Source organism: Pezoporus flaviventris, unplaced genomic scaffold (genome assembly GCF_033815535.1).
Source record: "Pezoporus flaviventris isolate CSIRO_AGI_PZ_B2104156 unplaced genomic scaffold, CSIRO_AGI_Pfla_v1 ptg000093l, whole genome shotgun sequence".
In the NCBI taxonomy this organism is placed as follows: Eukaryota; Metazoa; Chordata; class Aves; order Psittaciformes; family Psittacidae; genus Pezoporus; species Pezoporus flaviventris.
The window spans coordinates 2,739,908-2,767,332 of record NW_026892641.1 but is presented as its reverse complement, the minus strand read 5'-3'; the positions used below and the strand labels follow the sequence as shown (position 1 = coordinate 2,767,332).

Sequence of the window (27,425 nt, the reverse complement as noted above, 5' to 3'; positions counted from 1 at the left end):
TATAATGAGCTCCGGCTTTGGCATAAGGCACTGTAATTCCTGCTGGCGGTTGCTCCAGTTTGCATGAGGAATGAATGTGGGTCTAGTTTGTGAAGGAGAAAGCTGAGAACCTGTTAAACAGGTTTGAAGAATTCTTCAGTACCAACAGCTAAGTCAGCAGAATGCTGTAAGCAGTGCCAGCAAACCCTGTTACACTTAACCTGGTGACCTTGTCAGCTCACAAGAGCTTGCTGCCAGCATGATGCTGCCAGCTTTGTTTGGGTGAAGGTCTTCTCAGCCTTCCCTGCTGTGGTTCAGGAGCTCCTCATTGCTCGGTACATGCATTCAGAGGAAGGATCTGTGAAGTGATTTAAATGCCTGTGTTTAATTTGTTAGAAATGCAGTGATTTAGGCTGACTCAAGGGGCAATAGAATCACAGAATATTGGGCATGTGGAAATGGCAGAGAAAACTCTCTGCAGAACACACTGACACCTTCTAGCCCCTGAACTCGGGCGCTGTGAGCTCCTCTGCTTGACCTTTGAAACCATGAACCTTTGAACAGTGTGCGGCTTTGCTTGTATTACTGCTTCAAGTAAGGTAGTTCCTCTTTGTGTGGGGAAACGTGGGTAACATGTAGCTCTGGCGAGTGCTTTCTGAAAGCTGATTGGGAAGGTTGTTTGCTGACTGACATATGGAGTGACATACGGTGCTATTTACCACCTCGGGGGCTGAACTTCCAGGGAAGTGAGTTTCTCTTTTTGAAACATTTAACTCTATTAAGCACTTGTAGAAATCTTCCTTGTCCTAGCCAAACCCATTTACACTTTCCTTTGCTTCTGCTTGTCCCATCTGGTTGTGATTGTTTGTTGGTTTTTTCTGTTCTAAATGGACTGTAGCGTTCCAAGGGCTGAGGTTCTCAGTGGCAACCAGCACTCTTAGCTACAGCCCTCAAGGTGTTAGGTTTCTTTCACCTTCCTAGAGGATGGAAACGCATGCCAGGCCAGCTACTAGGCTGGAAAAATTGCTCTCTGCAAGGTCTAGTGGAACATCTTGCCAAGTCGTCTTAGTTCTCCTCAGGAATCGCAAGTGTTGGAAAGCGAGTAATGGCTGAGGATGGAGAAATGACATCAGAGGTGACATTTTTTTCGTTGAAGAGCTGGTTTGTAATGGAAGAATGGCAAAAATAACATGGAGCAAACTGTTGCCTTAAAACCTGCGCAAAAGAAGCTTGAGGGCAGCGAAGCTTCTGCGAGATACATCATGCCTTTGGGCGCTGGTGGGAGATGTTGAAACAAAAAGGCTTTCCAGGGAGAAGAAATGCACTGGACTTTTCCAAGCGTGACTCTTGATAGCATGGGTTCTGCTGTGAGGTTTGCTGCCTTCCAGCTGGCCCTCTGTAGGGGTTGCATTGATGGTATTATTGGTTTGGTTTTATATTGGAATATTGTGTGCAGTTCTGGTGTCCTCAACATCAAAAGGACATGGAACTGTTGGAACAAGTCCAGAGAAGGGCCACGAGGATGATCAGGGGCTGGAGCACCTCCTGTATGGAGCCAGGCTGAGAAAGTTGGGGCTGTTCAGCCTGAAGAAGAGAAGCTGCGTGGAGACCTCATAGCAGCCTTCCAGTATCTGAAGGGGGCCTGTAGGGATGCTGGGGAGGGACTCTTCATTAGGGACTGTAGTGACAGGACAAGGGGTAACGGGTTCAAACTGAAACAGGGGAAGTTTAGATTGGATCTAAGGAGGAAATTCTTTCCTGTTAGGGTGGTGAGGCACTGGAATGGGCTGTCCAGGGAGGTTTTGAATGCTCCATCCCTGGCAGTGTTCAAGGTCAGGCTGGACAAAGCCTTGGGTGAGATGGTTTAGTGTGAGGTGTCCCTGCCCATGTCAGGGGGGTCGGAACTGGATGATCTTAAGGTCCTTTCCAACCCTAACTATTCTATGATTCTGTTACTGCTTTTTCAACAAATACTTGAGGTATTCCCCTTATAGAAAAGAGAAGTGATAAAAGACTTGAAATATACAGGGGAGGGTGTGTGCAGAATGGCCTGCATATGCTAAGCTTGTTTGCGTCTTTCTAGCTTACATTAGTCTCATTTCTTTAGCAGATGCTGCAGTTTTGCAGAAGGAAACATTATGTGTGTACAAATAGCTTGAGACTCTTCCTTGTGCTCTGATTCCACTTTTGTCTTCTCCGGTCTCATTGGGAACAGCCTGACTGAAATGTGGCTGTACATCCCCATGAAAACAGCGGGTCAGAATGTGTTCCACTGCTCTCTGAGTAATCACTCACCTCGTGAACATTCATGTAGAGAGCAAGCAACAAATGTTCCTCCTCCTTGTTTCTTCCCTTTTTTTCCCCCTAGTCACTAAGAAATGGTAGTGAAAGGTTTAAGCAAGAAACTTGTGGAAACTACAATGTTTGCTGCTTAAATTGATAGGTGGTAGAAAAATTGGAAGTAAAGGTCCAGCCTCTACCAGTTTCCTGTCTTTCTACTCTATCCCAGATCTATGGCTTGATAATGTCATTGTAGGATGCTAAATACTGATCCTTTTGTCATGTGTTTAATGCAAATAGTAAGAAGCATGTAAAGGAAAGGCCTTTTACTGCAGATTACTAAGTTCTTCATGGTGTGAGGTGCACATAACAGAGAAAAAGTGCTCTCTACTTCCGTGAAGCTTTGTGAAGATTAAGAGATTCCAATGGGAAAAATCTACCTGGATTTGTCAGGTATGTGTTTCTTAAAACTAGTTTTTAGAACGTGGAGAAGTGGTTCTTTCAGTATGTCAGAAGTGCGGGGTAATGCAGGATGGGGAGGCAATCCAGGTCATCAGTGTGATGCTTAAACCAGACAGGACAACTTTAAGAGGCTTTCTTACCTCTCTGAAATGCCCTTGTCAAAGTGCTTCAGTGAGGGCTGGTTTTGCTTACAGAGACCATACATTTAAATAAGCTTAAATACAGCTGTATGGCTTCTGGGGGGACATGAAACACACTTTCTCCCCCCCTTACTTTCCCATTAGGACTTTGGGTTTGCCAAATGACACTTCTTTGATGGTACTCAGGAGAACCAACATTCATTTTCTTGTGTGTATCCATGCATGATGAATGTTAAAAACCTGGTGACATAGGAAGATAAACCGTGTGTGGCAGCAAAGCATTTACTGCCTGCAGGACTGTGACAAGCTCATCGGTTCGGTAGAGTCTTCCTATGTGTGGTAGGCTAGAGAATGTTCTTTACAGGATCTTAGAATATAGTGGAGGTGGCAAACTACACACCAAGGGGGAGAGAGACTTCATGGGAGTGCTGTGATCACAGCTCAGCACTCTGAAAGGGGAATAGCACAGGAAGCAGAACGGAGCCATCTGTCAGTGGCCATAAGGTCCGCAGGGAATGTGCCTGGAAGTTTGGGAAAACAACTTCTTTGTGATGTAAATGTTACTTGGACTTTGCTAACCCTTGGCAGAGAGTTCTGCCCATGGAATGCTTTCTCTGGAGGTCCAGAGATAAAACACCAAGGTCCAGGTCTGGAATTGCTTAAAACCCCCATGGCTTCAGTAGGGGAGGTGATTCCACCAAGGCTCCAGGCACCTTCAAACCAATGTGAAGCGGAAGAGCAGCAGAAAGGAAATGGATCTGAGCTTCATCAGATCCAGCTCCAGTTGGTACTTCCTTGCAAACCCAAATTTGCTTGCAGGCTTGGTGCTTCTCTGGTTCTGCAGTGGGACAGTGGTATTCCAAGTGGGCACTTGATAATGCAGTGAAGCTCTCTGTCCCTGGCTCTTGTTCATTGCTACTACAGTTCTTAGGAGTATTTATCCAGTCTGTGTGTTTTCCTGATGGGTGGCAGAGGTGGCTCCTGAATTTCACTCCAGGTACTTCTTTGTCAAACTTCCCTGCATAAAAAAGGGCAGATTAAATGGCTGTGTTCTGGAAATGGGGCTAAATCTCTCTGAAGTGGCTTGAATAAACGTTGCTGCATAGTCTGTGTCCATCCTTTGGAGGAAGTGTTGACAGAGCAGTTAAGGTTTTTGCCTCCTTTGATGTATGAGGGTTTGACAGCTCTTCAAAATCACCATTTCTTTAAATAGGCCCAAATCTTACTTTGAAGGAAGATGAGCAGGAAAAGCGAATGACTGATGAGACCAATTTGCTTAAGAACTTCCCATTTAGGCAAGAGATCAAACTGGTTTTCATCTAAATTCCCAATTTAGAGTAAGACTGATCAAGCCGAGAGCCACATTAAGTGTTTCTGTGCACATCTTCAGATCAGATCAGTCCTGTGGCTGTGTTCTGCGGGTTTTTTTTGCTTTGAGTATGTGCCTTGTGTTCTTCCAGAGGGTTTTGTGGGTCACTGACTTCTTTCCTGAATTGCCAGACCCTCTGAGTGGGGAAAGGACCCTAATGCTAAGAAAACATTGGAGTTATAATTCTTTTTGTGCCTGTGAGCACAAGTTTGTAAGGAAAAAACGTGGAGTATCTAGAATCCAGCTGAGCTTTACAGAATTACTTTGGAGAAGTGATCCTGAGCAGCCCCGTGGAGAAGGACTTGGGGGGGTGTTGGTCAATGAGAAGCTGAGCATGAGCTGCTTCAGCATGCTCTTGCAGCCCAGAAACCAACCGTATCCTGGGCCGCATCAAAAGCGGTGTGACCAGCAGGTCAAAGGAGGTGATCCTGCCCCTCTGCTCTCTTGCGACCCCACTTGCAGCACTGAGTGCAGTTCTGGTGTTCTCAACATCAGAAGGACATGGAGCTGTTGGAACAAGTTCAGAGGAGGCCACGAGGATGCTCAGGGGCTGGAGCACCTCCTGTATGGAGCCAGGCTGAGATAACTGGGGCTGTTCAGCCTGTGTGGAGACCTCAGAGCAGCTTCCAGTGTCTGGAGGGGGCTACAAGGATGCTGGGGAGGGGCTCTGCATCAGGGACTGTAGTGATAGGACAAGGGGTGATGGGTTCAAACTGAAACAGGGGAAGTTCAGGTTAGATGTAAGGCAGTTCTTCTCTGTGAGGGTGGTGATGCACTGGCACAGGGTGCCCAGAGAAGCTGTGGCTGCCCCATCCCTGGCAGTGTTCAAGGCCAGGTTGGACACAGGAGCAAGCTGCTCTAGTGGAAGGTGCCCCTGCCTGTGGCAGGGGTTGGAACTGGATGATCCTAATGTTCTTTCCAACCCAAACTGTTCTTTGATTTTATGATTCCAAGCCCAGTGAGCAGAACTCGTCACCTGCTTCCTTTGACTCTGCTGTAATTGACATCTAAATGCCAGAAGCAAAGTAACTCCAATCTAAAAACTGTGGAAGGCTTGAAAGCTCCTTTGGATAAACTGCCTTTGAGTAGTGTTGTGGCTTCAGTCCTTTGAAAAGCTGCCCAGTGTGTAACTGGGAGTGCAGCAGTCCTGTATGTTGCCTGGCACACCTGGAGCCTGGTCTGTAGCATGACATCTGTGTGCTACAGAATCCACTTGTTAAAGTACCAAATGTGGTAAAGGATGCTGCTCAGCAGTCACTTACCAAGGTGAGTTCAACTTCACATGTGATTTGGTACCTGCATCTTAATCTTGTCAATAGTCTTTGAGATACATCATTTTAGGGCTAGGGGAGAGAACTGAATCTCTGTCATATTTATGCATTTATCCATGACAGTTGAAATGTTCTTGCCCCAAAACATATCTATGTTTGTTCAGCACAAATACACTCTTCTGGAAGAGATCCCATCTGTTTCCTTTCTTCTGCAGCTGTGAAAACTGTTCTGGTTTTTCCTTTTTTTTCCTCTGGGTAAACTTACCCTTGTTTTTCAAGCCTGTAGTAGATGATTAGTAGTTGTATTTGGCTTGTTGGTTTGAAAAAGCCTGTTGTGAATTCATTACTTAATGCCATCGTACTGATACGCTCCATGAAGTTCAATCGGGAAGCAACTGGTGACAATAAGGCTTTTGGTTGACAGGCACATGGAGCGTTTGTCAGACATGTAGAGTATTTGACTCGTGTAGCAGAGGGAATTTGTAACTGTCCTGCAGTGGGTTTGACACAATGCACAATGGCAGTGATGCTCTGGCCTAGCTGATGCTCAGCTCTGTTGTCATGTACCAAACTCCTCCGCCAGTGTTTGGATCTTGTGTTCAATTTATAGTTACCTACCTTTGGAGGTCGTGCTTGAAAGGAAATTTTCCTTCTTCATGGGGGTTGTTGATACTTGATGGTGTTTCTTTTCAGCACTGCTCTTGCACACTGCTTCCAAAGCTTTTTTTATCCTTTAAGCCAAAAGCAGTCATTTTATGGTTCGTGATGTGAGGTTTGCAGAAGTTCATGTCAGGAATATGACAAGGCTTGCAGTGATGCGGTGGGGGGGGGGGACGGGGACCTCTGGCTCAAGGTAGTTTTAAACCCAAATGAATTAATTTTCTCTGCCTCTTACTGATGGTCATGTGGTGCTTTGCTTTAGTTTTACTCTTTTACTTAGTCTCTTGAAAGCTTAAAGGAGCTACCAGCCACCCCGAGGCTTAGAAGCACAGTGCCTTCAGTTGGAGCTGCACTAAATAACTCCTAAATAAGATCCTTTTTGCTTCTAAAAAGCCAAGAGTAAGAGAGCAGAATCAATCAGTGGTCAGCATGAACTCCTCTAGTCACCAGAGGGATAGTTTTCATGGCTCCTGTGTAAGTAAATAACAATGCAATGTAAGTAAATAACAATGCAATGTAAGTAAATAACAATGCAATGTAAGTAAATAACAATGCAATGTAAGTAAATAACAATGCAATGTAAGTAAATAACAAGATGCCAGGAGGCTTCTGCTACCTGTTGTAGAAGATTGTTGGAGGTGCTGAACCTGACCCAGTGACGGAGGTTTTGTTGCTGCTGCTTTCAGTGCCCAGGCTGAATGACTCATTCTGTGGCTGTGAGGATGAGCGAGCAGCATGCAGCCTCCTGAACCCAACGTGCGTGTTTCTTGCAGGGCTATTGGTGATTCACTTGGGTTTTGCTACAGGTTAGTTAGAATTCCTTCAATAAGCAATCCTTTTCTCGAGCTCTTTCAGATCATACGTACATTCAGTGACTTTAATAGGCATCTCTGGGAGGGAACAGCACATTTAACAGCATTTGAGAAAAAATAGTATCATTGGAATCCTGTATTTGAGTCCAACAGGACTTTAGAGCTGAGGTGGTTTTGTTTAAAGAGGGGTTTTATTGGTTCTGTTGTCTTTGCTAATGAACCAGTTTGTGTCCCCGTCAAATGATTTGAGCATCTTGTGTATGAAATAGATTGCAAAAGCCCCTTTGTGTAGTGTCTCCGCAGTGGAAACGCAGGTCTGCAGCCTCTGTGTGTGCTGACAGGCTCAGAGCCTTGCAGTTGCCAGCTGTGAGGCTGGGTTCTGCTGAGCCACAATGACTCCATGGGAAAGGGAATGCTCTCAAGAGTGGCACATTTCACTGCAGTTTTATTTACAAGGCTTCACGCTTCGGGGGGGGGGCACAAAAAACAACATTTCAGCAGCAATTTGCTTCATAACCACTGCTCATTCAAGTTGCAGATGCGCTTGATTGAGGCCAGTGTTCCCAGCGGCTGCTGAGCCTGCAACACAAGCAGCCCCATGGATGTCGAGGGAGCTGATGTATTTAACTTAAAGCATATGCAGAGCTGCAGTGTAAACTGGAATAATAGTGGATTCTGTTTCCTAAACAGGTCTGAAGTCTAACCCATTCTTCTGTGCTTGTGGGGGGTAAAATGGCACTTTCTCCATGCTTGTTTTGCAGCGTGGTTATTCCACTTGAATAGCCTTTTAAGATTTAGGGTAGCTCTTCCCCATCTCCATTTACAGTTGAACTCCATAGGTTTGTCTTCATAAAGCCATTTCTGTGAAGCAGGCAAGCAATCTCTTGAACATCTGTACGTAGTGTGCAAAGTTGAGAGCCAGTTTGGGTTAGAACCATGCCATGTCTGCGTGACTGCATTGTGCTGACATTTGCTCTTTGCTTGCAAGCTGGACATGACTTTCTCCTTGTGTCTTTTGAAGCAGCAGGCACTCAAGGTTATCCCCTCCTACCACCCAGGTTCTTGGGCTTTATTCTCTCACCTGCAAACTTGCCCTTTCATAATCAGGTGGAATTAGCTCATCCCTTCCTCCCCAGCAAAGCCATGATCTGCATTGTCCCTCTTCATCAGGGACTGTAGTGACAGGACAAGGGTTTAAGCTGAAACAGGGGAAGTTCAGGTTAGATGTAAGGAAGAAGCTCATCCCTGTGAGGGTGCTGAGGCGCTGGCACAGGGTGCCCAGAGAAGCTGTGCCTGCCCCATCCCTGGCAGCATTCAAGGCCAGGTTGGACACAGGGGCTTGGAGCAAGCTGCTCTAGCAGAAGGTGTCCCTGCCCCTGGCAAGGGGTTGGAACTGGGTGAGCTTTAAGGTCCCTTTCAACCTAAACCAGTCTGGGGTTCTATGATTGTCTCATGTGATGACCCCTGCAGTGGACAGTGCTTGAATCTCATATTGCTGCTGCTCAGACATGCTGTGAAGCTCTTTGCTCAGGTGAAAAACACGGTTAGTCCCATTTTGCAGGTAGGCAGACCATTTGTTGTAAAATCACATCTGCTCATTGTTAACCTGGGGAAGTACTGTTGATCTGAGACCCTATTCTAGGTGCTCAGGAATGCAACTGGGAGTAGGAATGGCCACCAGCCTCAGATGTTGCTGTGTTACGTACATGAGTGCATTCACCAGTAGATGTTGCGAATCCGAGTTTCTCTTGACTGAGCCTCAGCCATTGGTTTGCCCTTGTTCTTCAATTGCAGCAAAGTTTAGGCCAGAGCACTAGTTCCATTCCCCCCCCCCCCCGTCTCTTTTAGGGACAACGTTTTTGAGGCTCATGTTGTCTGGTCATGCCTCTGGAAATGTAGATTTTATCTGACAGCGCCTGGATGTTGGCTGCACCTTCTCTTCAGCAACTTGGGTATTTAAGAAGAGGAGGTCACCACTTGAGCGTGAGAAAAAAGGAGTTTATTGAGTTGCAAAAGAGCATACTTGTCTCTTTGAATTCCTTTGAGAAAAGCCCTACATTATGTGTATTGCTGTTTGGAATTGGCCCCATGCATTTGGCAAGCACAAATGGAAGTGGGTAGTAGAGCCAGAGTATTGTACTTGTTCCTTTTAGTGCTAGATCCTGAAGGTTGGTGTGTCTTTAGGTTTCAGTGAAGTTACCATATCAATAAATCAGTCACGTGGGTGTTTGTATGTGTTGGAAGCAGATTTTAATAGTCCATTTGATTTCAGTGCTTGAGTTTTTCCCTGTGCATTTGCATTGAATAAATCATGGCATTAAAATGCTGCTTGTAACGTAGAATAATGTATGTCCTGAAGCAAAGACGTTAGAAATAGGAACTTTGGAGACCTGTCTTTGTTTAGTGTGTTGTTAATGTGATCCACGTTCCATAAATGCTGCGGTGGGGATGTTAGACCAAAACAGTGGTGACAGTTTATGCTATGCAAGAGCAAGGTGATGTCACCAGCTACAGAAAACAATAGAAGAAGGATGTTTATTGAGGAGAGAATTCTCAGTCTTGTTATAAACTTCAGCATTCATTTCTGCTTCCACTGAAAGCTGTAGGAAAACTTAGGTTCAAAGAGCACAAAGCAGCACTGGGCACACAAAACGAAGAGAAACTAATTTCACATTATTGCTTGGGAAGAGAAAATCTACGTTCCCTTCCTTTGCTGGCTATCCTCCAGCTGCTGGTGGTGACATAAAATGGGGATTGTGAGTTTGATCCCATGCTTATTCCAGCTGCAGTTCTGGGACTTGCAATCATACTGTATGCAGTTGTGCCCTCAACATCAGAAGGACATGGAGCTGTTGGAGCAAGTCCAGAGGAGGCCACGAGGATGCTCAGGGGCTGGAGCACCTCCCCTATGAAGACAGGCTGAGAACATTGGGGCTGTTCAGCCTGGAGAAGAGAAGCTGCGTGGAGACCTCAGAGCAGCTTCCAGTGTCTGAAGGGGGCTGCAAGGATGCTGGAGAGGGGCTCTGCAAGGATGCTGGAGAGGGGCTCTGCATCAGGGACTGTAGCAACAGGAGAAACTGAAACAGGGGAAGTTCAGGTTAGATATAAGGAAGAAGCTCTTTATTGTGAGGGTGCTGAGGCGCTGGAGCAGGCTTCCCAGGGAAATGGTAAATCCTCTATCCCTGGCAGTGTTAAAGGCCAGGTTGGACGGGGCTTTGAGCAAGCTGCTCTAGTGGAAGGTGTCCCTGCCCGTGGCAGGGAGTCGGAACTGGGTGATCTTAAGGTCCTTTTCCAACCCAACCCATTCTATGGTTTTCGTTCATTGCATGAATTTTCTTTTCCCTCCTTGATCTCCAGCACTTGCTACAAACAAGGTCTTCACACCTTCCACTTCACCTTTTCCGGGCGCACACGTGTGTGAAAGCCCTTCTCTGGGTTGGGTTGAATTGGTAATACACCAAAGTCTACACACTCGTCTGCTCCTCAAAGTGTCTTGGTAAGTGGGGCATGGAAGCTTGGTAGTGAAGTGTTTCTCTGCTTTACCTCAAAGTCAGAGCAGCTCAGCAGCCCATCTTCTATGGTTCCTGTATGGCGCACTTACCATTTATCAAAGCAAATAGGAAGCTGTCACTATTGGCAAACGAATCATGCCAATTGTATTTGGCCTTTCAAAGGCATTCTCTAATTGAGCTGTTAAAGAAATTGCTTACCCAGAAGGCATGCAACAGGAAATAATAAAAGCTCTTTTCTTTGGGGAGTGTTTTTAATGTCTATGTTGGGTATTTGATACTTGGAATTAAATAATGGGGAGAGTAGTAACTGCAGACTGTTCCAAAGGGAAGCATCAACAAAGGGGAGGAAATTCCCCCCTGAAAATTCTGGGCTGGCAAGATGGTGCTCTTTGGATTCTGGATTGATATTTAAAATGTCTTCAGCTCTGCAGCATCCCCCTTGTCTTGAGGCCTTGTTTGCTGAGTGCTGTCCAGGAGTCAATTTGTCTTGGCATTGACTTTTATCTGAAATGTAACTCTTGCACCAAAGTCAAGCACTCAAAATCCCATAGACCTGTTTCAGTGGCATTTTGCCAAAGAAAGGGTAGGGAATTGCTCCCCAGTGTCAGATAGCTCTGGTCCTCCTCCTGGTCTATAAAGATGATGGAACCAGTGAATTTCAGAGGGCAGTCAGCTTCAACTGCTTTATCTATATGGATTTTAGTGGCGCTAAAACCAGTTGAGGATTTAGTCCTTGGTATAGCTGGAAAAACAGTGTCACGACAGAGTTGTCTGTTTCTGTATGCACAGTAACCAGTGAGGAACCACAAACCTCATGTTATGAATACATTTACATAGAGCATTGTTCAGCGTTCCGCAGTGATTTTTACGCTGCTGCTGAATTTATAAGTTGTTGAATATATCAAGCTCTAGAAATGCCTGAATTAAAGGCACCATAAGATCTTTCTAGTGAGGAGAGCGGCTGTTATGTCTTGAATGTACCAGGATTTCTTGTTTTGGGATTAAATTCCAACCTTTGGAAAATACTGCAGGTGCTTGGGAGCTGTTTGTCGGATGATTTGGGAGAGGGTGAACTGGAAGTTACCTGGAACATATGTTGACCAGAACTCTGTTCTGAAACCTGTGTTTAGCTCAGTAGGGCCGTAGCCAAAGGAATAGAACTCACAGATTATAATACATATTCATCTTTGCAGCTTCCTGAGAGAGAGATCAAACTTGCTTTTTACATGGTGAGTGCTACTGGACCAAGTCTGTTAATTTAATGGCATGGGAGGGATGCAAACAGCAGAATTTTCTTTGGCCTAGGAAGGTGATACACCTGTTTGTAAATTCCTCAGGGCACTAATAAACCCCAGTGGCCCTGAGCAACCTCATCTGGGGCCTGCACCCACATCCTTGAGCCCAGGCTCAAGGCTCAGTGTGTCCCTGGGCTGTGCTGGAGGAGTGTGGTCTTCTGCTTGGCCGCAAGTGTCTGCCCCAGGAGTGTCTTGGTCTGGACCTCAACCCACAGGCTGGCCTCTTAGCTCTCTCCAGTTGCTATGGACCTGAGCCTAACCCTGACCTAAGGATTGGCTTCCCAGCTTGACCTCAGCCCTGCCTCAACACCAGGGTACCATGTTATGAGCTGGACTCTGGGCTGGAGCTGCTGCCGTTCCTGGGTCAGTCGTGCTTGCCTTGCTGGAGCTGGGCCCTGCCAGGGAGATGTGACAGCACCAGAGGCACCCCAGCTGGGGTTTGATTGATGCTCACTGCTTGCCTCTCAGACTCTGTAAGCAAGCTTATTGTACACGAGTAGTTCTCGCAGCTGAATTCGGCTTTGTGCGTACCCAGCGTATCGGGAGCAGGTATGTCTCAATCTGTTTCTAGTCAGCTTGCTTTCCATTTTCCCTTTTTTAGTTTTAATTAAATGTAAATGCTTGGAATTAGGGGTTTTTTTCCCCCCACTTCAGCCTCTTGCTGGTTCTTACAGTTCTGTTGAAAACAGTGGAAAGCTTTCTGGAGAGTGATACTCGAGCTGTGGATCTGTTAAGCCTCTTGCTTCCCCCCCCCCCCCCCCCCAGCTCTAATTCCAGACCAGCAGCCTATCCAGATCTTCTGCTGCATTCTCTTAATCCTCAGAAGTTCAGGATATTTTTTTTTTTTCTCTCTCTCCAGAGGAATTTTAATTATTCTTGTATCATGAGTGTGGAAAAAAATATCCCCTTTCGTGTCGTGTGAACGTGCAGGCAGTGCTATTGTCAGGTCTCGGTGGGTTACTTGCATATAAATAAATTAAAGGGGGGGAAGTAATCTTTTGTTAACGTTGCATTCTCTTAGGCTGCTATGGTAACAGATGAGAGAGAGACAGGGCTTGCATGGTAAAGCCTCATGGCAAAGCGGGAGCAAGAAGGGAAGAGAGCACAAATCCTTTAGCAATCAGAGAATGAACTGCGTTGGAAAAGACCTTTTAAGACCGAGTCCACCCATTCCCCACAGCTGCCAAGGCCACTACTAACCCATGGCACTGAGGGCAAAGTGATCTGTCTTCGTGGCTGCCGCCCATGATCCCAACTCACAGCCACCCCTCATCTGCCCCCATAGTGAACCACACTGCTGTCCCTACCCCTCATGCCCACCCCTCATCTTCCCCCATAGTGAACCACACTGCTGTCCCTACCCCACATGACCACCCCACATCTTCCCCCATAGTGAACCACACTGCTGTCCCTACCCCTCATGACCACCCCTCATCTTCCCCCATAGTGAACCACACTGCTGTCCCTACCCTTCATGCCCACCCCTCATCTTCCCCCATAGTGAACCACACTGCTGTCCCTACCCTTCATGACCACCCCTCATCTTCCCCCATAGTGAACCACACTGCTGTCCCTACCCTTCATGACCACCCCTCATCTTCCCCCATAGTGAACCACACTGCTGTCCCTACCCTTCATGACCACCCCTCATCTTCCCCCATAGTGAACCACACTGCTGTCCCTACCCTTCATGACCACCCCTCATCTGCCCCCATAGTGAACCACACTGCTGTCCCTACCCTTCATGACCACCCTGTATCTCCTCCCACCATCAGCCCTCACGGCAGTAGGTGGGACTGTGGCTTTTTCAGCTGATTCTGTGGGTTCCCCCCCCCTCCTTGACTCAGCTCCTTTGCGTGGCTTGTCAAGGTGGCATTGCTGTGGGGATGGCTTCTGAATCATCCCGAATGACTTTCTCGACTCTGGACCTTGCCAAGGCAAGGCAGTGGGCAGTTTCATAGGTTCTTAGAATGGTTTGGATTGGAAGGGAACTTAAAGCGCATCAAGTCCCACATCCCTGGGCCTCCAGTTTCTCTTAAACTTCTGCTGAGGGGTGGGATTTTCCCCCTTCCATGTATTTCATATGACTTCTGTGCTGCTGAATGATAGAGTGATTTCTTTGAGCTCCTGGGGAGGGTACTTGGCATCTTGAGTTCTTCTTGGTGAAGTATCAAGAGAGGATTATCATTACTGCTTCAGTGGGAGTGTTTAAGCGCAGAGTTCCAGAGCATGGGATCTTTCCTGCAGCAGCTTCATCCGAAGCTTTAGCACTGTGGATGTCATGTCATGGAGGTGGTTCCAGAAGGGAGTAAACACATTCTGAACTGTCAGTTAGCAGTGCCAGATAGTGTCAATCCCACAGCTGGGAAGAAAGAGCAATGCCAGGTCTTCGGCAGAGCTGGAGGGAGGGAATGGGACATAACAGGAGGGGCAAAGGGAAGGGAGGATGTTTAGCATCAGATCTCAGTTTCATTACATAAGGCTGAACATCATGGCACGACGCTTGGCAGAGATGGGTACGGGGTATTCTGCGTTGCTGTGGGCCTTGGTCTTCCTCTTTCTGCCTGTAACAGGAAGCAGAGTACCCAAGGTTGCTTCATGAGGGTAGAAACGGATGGTGGTTGGGACAGGGTGGGAGATGAATTAACCGAGATGAAACCCCAATTTCTATGCCGAGCTATAAATAGCGGGAAGTTAAATTTGGGCCTCTCGTATGCGCTGTGAGCTTGTTACAGTGAGAGCTCTGTCACTGCTGTGTCCTTGCCATCCTCAGGAGTTTGTGGAAAAAGCCTGCTTTTGCAAGGCAAGAGGCTTTGTGGGACCTTCTGTGTCCTGTTTGATTGCCCCAGCCTCTGGGGAGAGATGGAGCAGGTCAGCAAGGACTGCTGAGTGCCGATTCAGGACAGGTCTTGCAGGGGAGGAAATACTCTGGGGTCCTTTACAGCCTAATTCTGGTTGCAGGAACAGCCTCATTTTGCAAGCTTCTGTGGTTTGAGATGTGCCCTGAAGGACAGTGAAGGACTGCAGTGTGGGATTGTCCTGTCTGAGCTGAGGAAGGCAAGCCATCGCCTCGCAACACCTTCGTTAGTCCTGGAAATACACTTTTATTTGTCATTATTTAAAGAGAAGTGCCATTACATGATGTATTTCCAACAGTGCAGGTGATTAATTGTACCGGCTCAGATTATTCCTGGCTTCCTGTTTCCTTTCCCAGTTTCACTCGAATGAAGGATATTTCATCCCTAGACACTTCTTCATTTTCTGCTCCATAAACCAGCATAGTGCTGAAGAGCTGATGTAGCAAGAAGCCCCTTGTAAAAGGTAAAGTTGGGTCATTTCCTTGCCTCTGACAATGTTGTTCCTTTTCTGGAGAGTGTGGCACCATTCAGGTGACAGGCTGAGAGAGCTGGGCTGGGTGAGCCTGCAGAAGAGGAGGCTCCTTAAGGGGAGACCTGAGAGCAGCTCCAGTGCCTAAAGGGGAAACCTGGAGAGGGGCTTGGGACAAGGGATGTAGGGACAGGCCAAGGGGAATGGCTTTAACCTGCCAGAGGGGAGACTGAGATGAGCTCTTAGGCAGAAGCTCTTCCCTGTGAGGGTGCTGAGGCGCTGGCACAGGGTGCCCAGAGAAGCTGTGGCTGCCCCATCCCTGGCAGTGTTCAAGGCCAGGTTGGACACAGGGGCTTGGAGCAAGCTGCTCTAGTGGAAGGGGTCCCTGCCCATGGCAGGGGTTGGAACTGGATGAGCTTTAAGGTCCCTTTCAACCCAAACCAGGCTGGGATTCCGTGGTTCCTGCTAAAGCTGGCTTTATTCCCTCATAACTGTAAAGCAAAATGATTTCTGAAAAGTTTGGGTTTTTACTTTGGAATTCACTTAAACCGAAGCAAGCTGCAGATAGGGATTTAAAATGGAATCTTCTTTTCATCACCTACTTCTATTACAGCCGATGAGTACTTGGCCTTTGTGTGCCATGGATGCAGGATGCACTGAATTGCCTCTGTTCTCTTGACGCACCACAGTCACGTGCTGGTTTTGGCTGCCAGGGGAAGGAGTAAAAGCGTGCATTGAGAGAACTGAAGTGTTACAGGGAGATCAGCACAGTTACTTGTGTATATGTTTTGTTTGGTGAGCTCTGTGTTGTACAATTACTGCTGGCAGTGCTCTGAAGTAAGGGAGCTGTTTCCATTTGGGGCACAGAAAGGGAAAAGCATGGAGGACAGAAACTGTAAGTGTTTGAAGACATTGGGAAATAAGGATGCTCAGCAAAGCCTTTCCTGTGTCAAGCAACCCATGAGTCTAGAGCTTGAAATAGAACAGGGCTGCCTGGCTTGCCCACTGCTCTGCTGTGAAGCTACTCTCATTTCCTAGCAAGAGTCTCGGTGTCACTATGGTGTTGGTAATAAATTGAACCAGCAGATGTTCATTTCCTGCTTTGCAGTGATTTCCACAGAGCTTTCTCAGGTCTGAGTAACTGCTCCAACCAACACATGCTGGGGTGGTGCTTTTGTTTTCAGCTGGGAGGTTCAGCTTTTGACCCTTCGTACAGCTCTTGAGGATTTTGGGGTCTGGCTGCGTCGGTTTGGGTTGGGGTTTGTTGTTATTCCACAAGTGCAGCGAAGGGACAGTGCATTGGAGCCTGGTTTGGGTTTTGCTCGTTTTCTCAGCTCCTTTAAAACCCTTCTGACCATGCAGACCTTCAGCTTCGGCTTTGCTCGTGCTTGGCTCTCTTGTAGTCCTCCTGCTTGGGTGGTTGCTGTTGATCAGCCTGTATTTCCAGTGGGGTTCACATCTGTCAGCTCTCTTGAGGCTGAAAGGCAGCGTTTGGGGGGTGAAGTCTGGTCAGAGCGGAGGAGATGGGTGTGGGTAGGATCAGGAGAGACAGAGACGAGTGGAATGAATCAGACATTTGAAGCTGGGTGGGTACATTTATTCTGCCTGCAGAGTGGTTGTCCTCATGGTTAGGAGGAAATGCAGCTCGGGGAGCGAAAAGAGGCAGTGTATGGCAGAACCCTGCTGGTTCTCACTGGAGGCCTCAGAGACAAGACACGAGTGTTGTTTCGTGACAAGATCAGCACGATCAAACAACTCATGTGCCTTTTAGAGCCATTTGTTGCCTATGGAAGGGGAACAGCCGTTTTTGTCTCCGTTCTGTCATTGGCCTTTAATGCTATGAGGGACAGAGACCCTGATTTTGAACGCCATAGGGTAAGTACAAAGAAGATTCCTTCTTGCCTGGTGATTGCTCAGTACATAGGTACACCTGGAAGGCCTTCAAAGGGCGGGCAAGACGAGACATGGCAAAAGCCATTTTGCCTGAACATGTTTCTCATGTTAAAGAGAAGGCGTGTGCTGCTCTGAAGAAGCTGTAGCTGTTCCCGAGGCCTTTAACAGCCTCCGTCAGGGCGTTGCTGTGGATGCTGTCAGGAATACTCTCTTAGCAGTAAGAACGCGTTATCTTTGTTCCATGTATTGTCAGTGTCCGCAGGTTGTGATGCTGTCAGGTTGTGACACACGGGGCACGAGGTTCCTGTGGTTGGCACAGCAAACGGTGTGTTCGCCTGTCAAGTGTATTTGTGTGGTTCCAGTGGGCCTATAGGGATGCCGGGGAGGGACTCTTCATTAGGGACTGTAGTGATAGGACAAGGGGTAACAGGTTAAAACTGAAACAGGGGAAGTTTAGGTTGGATCTAAGGAGGAAATTCTTCCCTGTGAGGGTGGTGAGGCACTGGAATGGGTTGCCCAGGGAGGTTGTGAATGCTCCATCCCTGGCAGTGTCCAAGGCCAGGTTGGATGAGCCTTGGGTGACATGGTTTATTGTGAGGTGTCCCTGCCCATGGCAGGGGGGTTGGAACTGGATGATCTTAAGGTCCTTTCCAACCCTAACTATTCTATGATGCCCTCAAGGTTTGATGTTACTCTCGGCAATTACAGAGGCTTCCAGGGTCATTCACTATCTCAGTGTGCCATCAAATAAGGCGGTACAGGAGACAGACCTCTTTCTTCCTGAATATAGGTTTAGAACATAGAACTAACCAGCTTGGAAAAGACCTTTAGGATCATCAAGTCCAACCATTTCCCCAGGGCTGCTAAGACCACCATAGATGAGGGCCTCATGTATGCAGTTTGTGAACCCTTCCAGGGATGGCGATTCTACCACTTTCCGGAGCCATATCCTTTTAAAAGGAAGAAAAGACACAAAGATCCAGTATCCAAGGGAAGCCCCTGTAAATCCTGAAAGGCCTTGGACCAGCCAAGCAATGGATTTGTAGCTTTTACCAGTCCTAGGACACAAGGTTATAAGATTATTATAGTAACCGCTTTGCCCCGTTATTTCTATGTAATTTTAGCTCTGCGAATCCATTGCTGGAGCCCCAAAATACCATCTATTGAATTATGTAAAGCATTAATCTTTAAATCTAGCAGAGATACTAAAAAGCTTGGGATTATGAGGCTTTTCTGGAGGCATGTACTCGCACTTAGATCCGGTGCTTTCTGTTACCAGGCCTTCAAGGGTGTCTCTGGTATCATTGACTGGTTTTGGTAGGAAGAAGTACTTTTCAAGCTCTGAAGCTTTAAAACAGAAAAGGTGGAGATTAGTGCTCATTGTTAGGGTTCTTAAAGCATGGTTTTCCTGCAGTGCGGTTGCTGTGGGTGTTGAGGACAGATTCTGGAGATGGTAACAGGACTCCAGAAGCTTACAGGAAGCTATTTAATGGTTTTGGGCAGGTTTTCAGCCTGACTAAATGAACCAGCATTTCACTGAATGAACGGCAATTGCATCAGTTAGTGTACATTTTATGTCTCTTTTGGGTTTGAGAGGAAAAGCCCACTCACAAGTCCTTTATTAGGCTTCTGCTGAGGGCCAGATGTTTCTCTGCTCCAAAACTGAGGCCGTAATGCAAAGAGGCACTCTGCAGTGAAGTCCTTAGCAGCACAAGTGCCTTCCCCAGAGAGAAAAGCGAATGTGTTGAGGGTAAGGTATTGACTTCTATTATGAATGGTTTGGGAGGGGGAATACGTTTGGGGCTTGCTGAGGGATCGTGGGTAGCGCTGATTCGTGCAGTCCCAATGAAGTAAGTGCAGAGTCCTTTCTAAGGAGCACAAATGACAGTGCAACCGTCTGAACCCAATTAGATGGCAAACAAGCAATCTTCTGGCATCTAAGTGGTGGTTATTGTCATCATGGAAATGAATTGCCAAAGGAATACACTGGAGCTGAGCAGTGCATAACACAAGGAGGTGTTCCTGCTCCTGCGGGTCCCAGCTCAGTGTGTTCTCAGGGGAACGAGTGTTCCTGTCGCTTAGGTGCCATGTTAACAGGAAATTCTGATCCATTAGTCTTTGTGCTGTTGTTTAGTGGCCCATTGAGAACATGCCAAAGGAGACAGAAGTGTTTGCCCATGGCCAAGAGCGCTCCCTTTGCTTCAAGCGATGGTGAGGATTTTCAGCTTGGAAACAGTTGAAACTGGAGCAAATCTGGGTCAGGATGGATATGGACAACAGTGCATTCTTTCAGAGAGAAGCAAACAGATGTTCAAGCAAAAATAATCAAACAGAAAATGACCTTTTCCTTTGCATTAGCTGCCATTAGAAGAGATGGAAGGGGAAGCCTCCAGAAATGAAGTTCTGCAACCGAGAGAGGCACTCGGGAAGTTGCGCCGTGTCCTGTGGCAGAAATAGCTCCTGTGATGGATTCCCTGTTTCCTGGTTGTGTTTTCAGCAAGCTGGCTTCTACAGGAGTGTTTTTTGAGCAGTCTCTTCTATAATGGCCTTGCCCAGACTTCCACTTCCCAACCCCTCCAAATTGCTTGTTTCTTTTTGAATGAATCCCTTTATATGTAAGCCTATGGAGCGCTGAGGCATCAATATTGTCACAGAAACTAGAACTGCAGCGCTGGCTTTCAGCCAGAAAACACACTGATTCATGGCTTGGATGTGGGTGTCTGGAAATGAAGTAAACTCTGATTCTCAGGTGAATCAATGAAGGAGGAATTTGTGTTTGTATATATTGACTGTTTTCCCCCTAGGAGGTGTTTTAGAGCATCTTTCTTCCCCCCGTCTCCTTCATTTGTACCATTTTAAATGGTAGGAAGGATGCTAACTACACCTCAACTGCTTAGATGAGTAAATACAGCTCTGTGAGGTGAATACTAACTTGTTCCTTCTTTTCATTATAGCTCAGCTTTAAATTCACGAAGTATGAGAGGTGGAAGCTGGGATTTTGTGATCTAGCAATTTGTTGTCATTATGGGCTGCTTTGAGAGCAGGTTTGTGTCTGGAATGTGTGAATGTGGTTTCTGTGTAGGCCACCAGGATGCGCTAATTGCAGATCAGGGTTGCTAAATGCAAGCTCAACTTCTATAAATGTTGGTTGTGCCCACAGTGAATCCTACGTTTTGTTTATATTTATACATAGAAACAAGGTAATTGCAGCACACACACAGGCACAAGTGGAGATGTGAACAGCAGGGCTGTGTTATGGGTACACGTGCTTTCAGCATCCTCCTGTTGCTGAGAGTTTCTCATGCTGTCTTTGAGTTAGGGCACCTTGTCATGGAATCAGAGAATCCCAGACTGGTTTGCGTTGGAAAGGGCCTTAAGATCATCCAGTTCTAGCTCCTGGCCGCAGGCAGGGACACCTCACACTACAGCAGCTTGCTCCAAGCCCTGTCCAACCTGGCCTTGAACACTGCCAGGGATGGGGCAGCCACAGCTTCTCTGGGCACCCTGTGCCAGCACCTCAGCACTCTCACAGTAAATAACTTCTTCCTTATCTCCATCCTGAACTTCCCCTGTTCCAGTTTGAACCCATCACCCCTTGTCCTATCACTACAGTCCCTGATGCAGAGCCCCTCTCCAGCATCCTTGTAGCCCCCTTCAGACACTGGAAGCTGCTCTGAGGTCTCCACGCAGCTTCTCTTCTCCAGGCTGAACAGCCCCAATGTTCTCAGCCTGGCTCCATACAGGAGGTGCTCCAGCCCCTGCTCATCCTCGTGGCCTCCTGGCCTTGCTCCAACAGCTCCATGTCCTTCTGATGTTGAGGACACCAGAGCTGCACAATTAATATCAGTTAACAAGGAATCATTCCTGTCAGTAATTGGAGACTACAGTGAAGTAGTTTAACAGGGTTTACACATTTGAGTGCCATGTGTTAGTAACGATTGCTTTTCAGTTATTGCGAGTAATATGCAAGATGCTCTTTCCTTCCATTTCTTCCTCTTCTTTGTGGCTTAGGTGATTTTTGTTTTCGTGGGCTATGCTTGTCTCTGCAGGTCTTTTACCTGAGATCCAGAAAAGTCCATTTTAGAGCTGTGGGTTTGCCTTCTGTCAGGACTGTTACAAGCTCACATCTATGTGGACCTCTTAAAACAGGGGAAGTTTAGGTTAGATATAAGGAAGAAGTTCACTGTGAAGGTGCTGAGGCACTGGGATGGGTTGCCCAAGGAAGTTGTGAATGCTCCATCCCTGGTGGTGTTCAAGGCCAGGTTGGATGGAGCCTTGGGTGCCATGGTTTAGTGTGAGGTGTCCCTGGCCATGGCAGGGGGTTGGAACTGGATGATCTAATCTATGATTCTGTGATGGTGTGCATTTGTTAGTCCACGGGCTTTTGAGTGAGTTGCTGCTGAGGTGGTGTATCCCATGCAAGTATGTACCAGGGGTTTTGGTGCTGCTGTGAGTGTGATAATGCTCTTGGAGTCCCAGAACGATGGAGACCTCGTGGGTTCGGCGGGGCAGAAGATTCAGGATGGGTCTGTCTTCCACTCAGTGGTGCTGGGGATGTCCCTGGAGACATTCAAGGCTGTGGTTCTGCACAACCTGGTCCAGTTGAGGATGTCCCTGCTCATTGCAGGGGGTTGGACTAGGTGAGCTTTGAAGGTCCCTTCCAACACAAACCACTCCATGGTTCTACCTGTGGAGGAGCTAGAACCTGCTTATGTAGTGCAGGAAAAGTGTGCTACCAGGAGGACTGGTTGGGAGCCAATATTGGTTTGCTTTCCCATTTCAGAATCTGTTTCAAACCCTCCCCCTTCTGCCTTCTGATTTTAATAAAGCAAAGGAACAAATTTGTTCTTTAAGACAATTGTTTCATTAGATTCTGAGGCTTAGATGTTTCCAGCATGCACAACTGAGAGACATTAGGTGTGGGGGAGAGGGGAAGAGGAAGCCTCTGTGGCCCTTGTGTGCTTTAAAAAGCATCTCTCTGTTTCTAAGGTGCCCTAAAATGCCTTCTCTCTGCTATGAGTTGTTCTGTGTGGGGTTTTTCTACCCTCTCTTAAATTAGTGGGGCAATTTTGGTGGTTATTGTTGTAGATTTTCTTAATACTAGGCTCTAGCTTTTCAATAGGGGGACAGAGCTGGCTGGGGAAAGCAGGTCCTTCTGTCTCCCTGCTTTCCCTGTGCTGTGCGCCTTCATTTGCCTCTCGTCTTTTCTGAATAGTGTGGCTTTTATATCCTCATTCCAATTGGGAATGGATGTGGAGGAGGCGAATGAGGTAATGCTTCCTCAAAGGCATCTCTGTTGCTGCTAAACAACTCCCTGCTGTGCTTCCTACCCCGCGTGGTGAAGCTGCTGCCTTGTAGCTGCCCTGTCACCAATGGCAGGGATGTCATTTTAGGTCTTTTAGAGTCCTCATTGTGTTCTGGGGCTGTATTTTGACTCAAATTCATGAGGAGGCCCGTGTATAAATGGGGCTCATGGAGCATCTGACAGCAGCCAGAGATGTGTCTAAAGGAAAGCAGCATTCTGGTTGGGCTCTTGAGGAAAGTGCAGGAGTAACAAGCCTTCCTGTACATCCATTATTTGCCTTTCAGTGAGATGGGAGCAAAACTGACCCATGTTTTTAGCCTGGCAGTAAATATGGGAATACAGAGTAAAGAAGAGACACAAATGATGGCAATTATTGGTTCTTTGCTGCAAACGGTGGGGGCATTTGACTAACCTGCCTTGTAAGTGCAAACAGACTATTGAACAGCAGAACACATCACTGTGAGGAGTAGACAGCACTTGGATTTCACAGTGAGGATGAAGGACAGGATTCAAGGCAAAGAATGAGCTGGTTTGTGTCCCCCGATAACCGCATTTGACAGCGTAGCAGCTGTGTTGGCAATAACTTCATGCACACAAGTTCTGCAAAGCTTTGCTTATCTCTAAGGCTACTGTGTTTGGAATGCACCCGATTCAGCTGTTCAGACCCTAAATGCGAAGCTTTTCAGACTGGTTTTATAAAGCCAACCCAAAACAGCTTCCCCAACCCAAATGTAGGTTAGAGATGATTGTGACCTGATGGTTCTGTTTAAAATTAGGACTGGTGGGTTGGTTTCTGCTCCCCCTCCAAATGCTGTCTTCATTTGAGCCAAGGAACTTAAGCGACCTTGTTTCTTCTGTAGAGTCCTGAAGTTTCTCCTAATGATGTTCCACTCACTGGAGCAGATGAGCAGAGTTAGAAACCACCTCCCCTGGTAGGACACGTCTACCCCAGCTTGTGCAGTTGAAGACAGGTGACTGTCTTCTGCTGGAGCCCATGCAGACAAGTGAGCACCTCCGGGGGTGGAAAGCATCCCTGTATCTCCAAACGCTGTTTGTAGGTGAAATATAAGTATTTTAAGTTCTATGCACAAAAAAAAACCTGTGAGTTCTGGAGGGGCTGCAGGATTTTAATGCTAATCATGGAATCCCAGGCTGATTTGGGTTGGAAAGGACCTTGAGATCATCCAGTTCCAACCCCCTGCCATGGGCAGGGATAATTCACAGTAGACTATGTTCTCACCCATCTCTCAGAGTTGATCTTTTACCTTAAAGTGAGCTCTGAAAGTCTCTTTGGCCCTTCTTGAGAAGAACTGGTGAGACTGCAGCGACTGGGATTTCACGTGTTGGTGGGATTGCTCTCATGGAAACTGAGGTTGTGTTGATAGGTGCAGTATGGCAACAAAAGCCAAGTAGCAAGCAGAGAGGCTGTTCTCCTCTCCTTCCACAGCCCTGTTGTGTCCCTGCAGGGTAGTTGGCATCTCCAAGCATCCATGTATCCATGGCTGATGCTGCTATGGAGGAGAGCAGAAGGAGGTGCAGGTCAGCAGGGTTTGCTGTGCTGGAGGCAGTGCAGCAGAGCTGCCCTTCTCTCTCCCTGAAACACATTCAAAGCTTTTTGGAATAACTGTGCTTGGCTCTTTGCACTCCTCTGAATCCCAAATACTGAGGAAGAAGGCATCACAGAGAAATACAGAGGAGGTTTGGCTGAATGTGCTGAGCAGGTTGGGACAAGAGCTTGTTCTGCCTTGAAACGAGCTGAAGATGAAAGGCAGTTAGTGAATGGTGAGGGTTCAGTAGTTCCTAATGTGTATTACTTCATCTGAGGAGCCAAAGGTCAGTGAAGATGACTTTCTAACTGCCTTACAGTGCACTGGTTGGTGCTGGGAAGTGTAAGAAGGATTAATCAGAGCATTGAACTTGGTATGAGTTTTCCATGTCTAGTGTCAGTGGGGTTTGGGGTTTGAGCATAGGATCATAGAATGGTTTGGGTTGGAAGGGACCTAAAGATCATCCGGTTCCAACCCCTTAACCAGCTTTCTTTACTCAAAGGACTGAGGATATGGGGGTGCTTCATTCATCTCAGTTACCAGGCTGCTAAAACCATGGGGAATGTGTGGAGTTACTGAGGGTTCAACTGATAGATCTCCCTAAGAAACAAAGCCTTTAAGTTGAGACGAGTCAAAGCAGCTCCAAGCAGTGCAGTGTCAGTGTTGATGTCCCTGTTTAATGGAGCGTTAGTTAGTTGCTACTGGTACTTTCATGAAGGTGAATGTTTTCCCCTTTTCAAGCCACAGTTTCAGTTGTGGTCAGTGTGGCTTGCCTTTCGCTTGGGCAGAAGTACGAAGCACGATGCTTGTTGAAACCCACAGGGGAGGAACATCCTATTTGCCAAAAGAGGCCTTTCTGGTGCCCTTCTGTATGTTAAGACTTAATGGCACCTGCTCTTTGCTTGTCTGTTGTCTGAGCAGTGCCTCTACTGCTGGGTGATATGGAAATGTCTATAGCATAGAAAAAGAGCTGAAAACTTAATTTGACTGCAGTGAAAGGGCAGGCATGTGCCTATCAGCAGAGGATTCTAAGGGTTGGCAAGATAAAAAGTCTTATCTCAGTTGAGAGAGGGGGGCAGCTATAATTCAGAGCAGGTCAACTGACAGGCAGGACTGCGTGGGGATTCAAGCTGGGCCTCTGAACACTACAGAGGCTTTTTAATAGCTGCTATCTGTAGTAGAAGCCTTTATCCTGATGTGGATGCTACTACGAGGCCAGAATCCCCAGTCCATTCTCGGTGGCCGTCCTTTGCAAGTGTCATTATTCCCCCTGTGTTTGGGGTGGAGGCTGGGAAACGGGAACAAGAGGCGTACTTTTCATTTCGGGATGCTAAGGACTGGCTGCTGCTAGCATTGAAAACCAAAGGGGAGGAAGAGAAAATGGTGCTGACAGCAATTGCTGCTGCTGCTGTACACAATTAACACTATTCAGTTGGGATAAAGCCCCATCAGGAGCATTTTCCAGCAAAAGGCTGATTATGACCTCTGAGCCCTTCTGCAAGCAAGCATGCAGAGTACATGATGATGCACTGTTCTTGTGGGGAGCAAACAGGGAACAACCCTTCTGTTATTAACTTTTAAAAGCCTTAATTCCCGTCTGTTCCCTTTTTTGGGTCCTTTTGGGTTATTCTTGACCCAGTGCTGTATTTCTTTGCTGTTTTGGGGTTACTGCTTTCTGCTCCTTCCATGGCCGCATGCTCTGATGATGCTTTTGATGGAAGTGGGTGTTTTGGTGACACTGTTCCGCCAGACCGCATCACTACTGAGCCTGAGTGGCCTGACGTGGAAAGAAAGAGGAGGAAGAGACCAAGACAGTGAACTAACTGCTGCAAGAGTCTGCCTGCAGCCCGAGTTGCTGCAAGGGGGCAAAGAAGCTGTCAGCTGAGAAGTAGGGCACATCTGGGGTCACACAGCTGCTCCTGCCCTGTGTTCTCGCACGTGGATCTTCCCTTTGGGCTTGCCTGCACTTGCAGGGTGTTAGAAGTTAACTCCTTGTGTAAATTAAGAAAGCTCTGTGCCTTTTTGTGCACATCCCCTGGTGTTCTACAGCACATCCTTCTCGTGTTGCTGGCGCAGAGTTCAGCCCCCAGCTAAGTAGGTGTGCGTGCTTTGGAGCCCAAACCTCTTGCAGTTCTGGGGGTGTGTTATAATTCACTGATTCACTGGGCTGTGTTGTCTGTTCTCCTTAACTTCATGACTGTCTTGAGTGGACGTTGCCTTTTGTTGTTTAAACGAAGTCAAAGCCTTTCTTCTAAACACCCTGCAAGCTGGAAGCCGTGTGTGCCTTTGCTGTATTTATTCAATCACTGCAGTGCTAGGAATCATAGAATCAGACTGGTTTGGGTTGGAGAGGAGCTTAAGATCGTCCAGTTCCAGCCCCCGGCCACAGGCAGAGATGCCTCAAACTAGACAATGTCACCCAAGGCTTCTTCCAACCTGGCCTTGAACACTGCCAGGGATGGGGCAGCCACAGCTTCTCTGGGCACCCTGTGCCAGCGCCTCAGCACCCTCACAGTAAATAACTTCTGCCTTATCTCCAACCTGAACTTCCCCTGTTTCAGTTTGAACCCATCACCCCTTGTCCTATCCCTACAGTCCCTCATGCAGAGCCCCTCTCCAGCATCCTTGTAGCCCCCTTCAGACACTGGAAGCTGCTCTGAGGTCTCCATGCAGCTTCTCTGCTCCAGCCTGAACAGCCCCAGTGCTCTCAGCCAGGCTCCATACAGGAGGTGCTCCAGCCCCTGAGCATCCTCGTGGCCTCCTCTGCCCTCGCTCCAACAGCTCCATGTCCTTCTGATGTTGAGGACACCAGAGCTGCACTCAGTGCTGCAAGTGGGGTCTCATGAGAGCGGAGGGGCAGAGCTGCTTTGACGTGCAGCTCACTCTCTGGGGGTGCAGCCCAGCACTTGGGGGGGGGTCTGGTCTCAAGCGCACACTGAAGCTGGGTCATGAGGAGCATCTCATCACCCAACACCCCCAAGTCCTTCTCCTCAGGCTGCTCTGAATCACCTCTTCACCCAGTCTTGCAGAAGCAGTCTGAGGCTGAGCTGTGAAGCAGATGTGGCTCTCTCCGGCAATGGGATGCGGTGGGGTGAAATGCAGTGGGTGGCTTTCTGCAGGTGCTGGCGCAGATAAGGGCACTGGGAGGTTTTTTGTTTTCCTCCCTTACAAAAGATTTCCATGGGTTTATTCTGCCGCTGCTTCAAAAGTTACCAGAGAATTAAGCATTTCAAAGGATGGCTTCCAAGCACAGAGGTGTCATTTAAGCAGCAAACTGGAGGTGGGGGGCAGAAGGATTTCCCTATTTGGGTACGTGTAGCATGCCAAGTTCTAATTAAAACCCCTGTAGGTGCCTTCTGTTTTTCTTTGTCAGGTTGACTAAAAAAGGGATTTTGTGATAGCTCACCTGCATGGAGGGAGAACGTTTTCTAGCGGAGATAAGAGGGTCTGGGAGGGAGAGAAAAAGGAAAGCCTGGAGATAAAGGTGTTATCCTTGTGGAATGTCTGCATGGGTTTCTGAAACAGAGCTGTCTTCTGTTTGTCTTCACTGCTGGGATTTTGTATGACACTGGG

The 27,425-nt window shown here is 47.5% G+C and overlaps 1 protein-coding gene across 6 annotated transcripts in view; it reads left to right on the top strand.

The window, feature by feature from the left end:
* The window catches only part of ARHGAP32 (Rho GTPase activating protein 32), a 172,876-nt gene that overhangs the window by 11,899 nt on the left and 133,552 nt on the right, over positions 1–27,425 (top strand). Inside the window, exon 2 of one of the 6 annotated variants that reach the window (XM_061476051.1) lies at positions 23,166–23,309. The exons of the other annotated variants lie outside the window; for them this stretch is intronic. The gene's annotated coding sequence lies outside the window, so the exon portion shown is untranslated. The remainder of the gene's footprint in view (positions 1–23,165; positions 23,310–27,425) is intronic. 6 annotated transcript variants of the gene reach the window in all.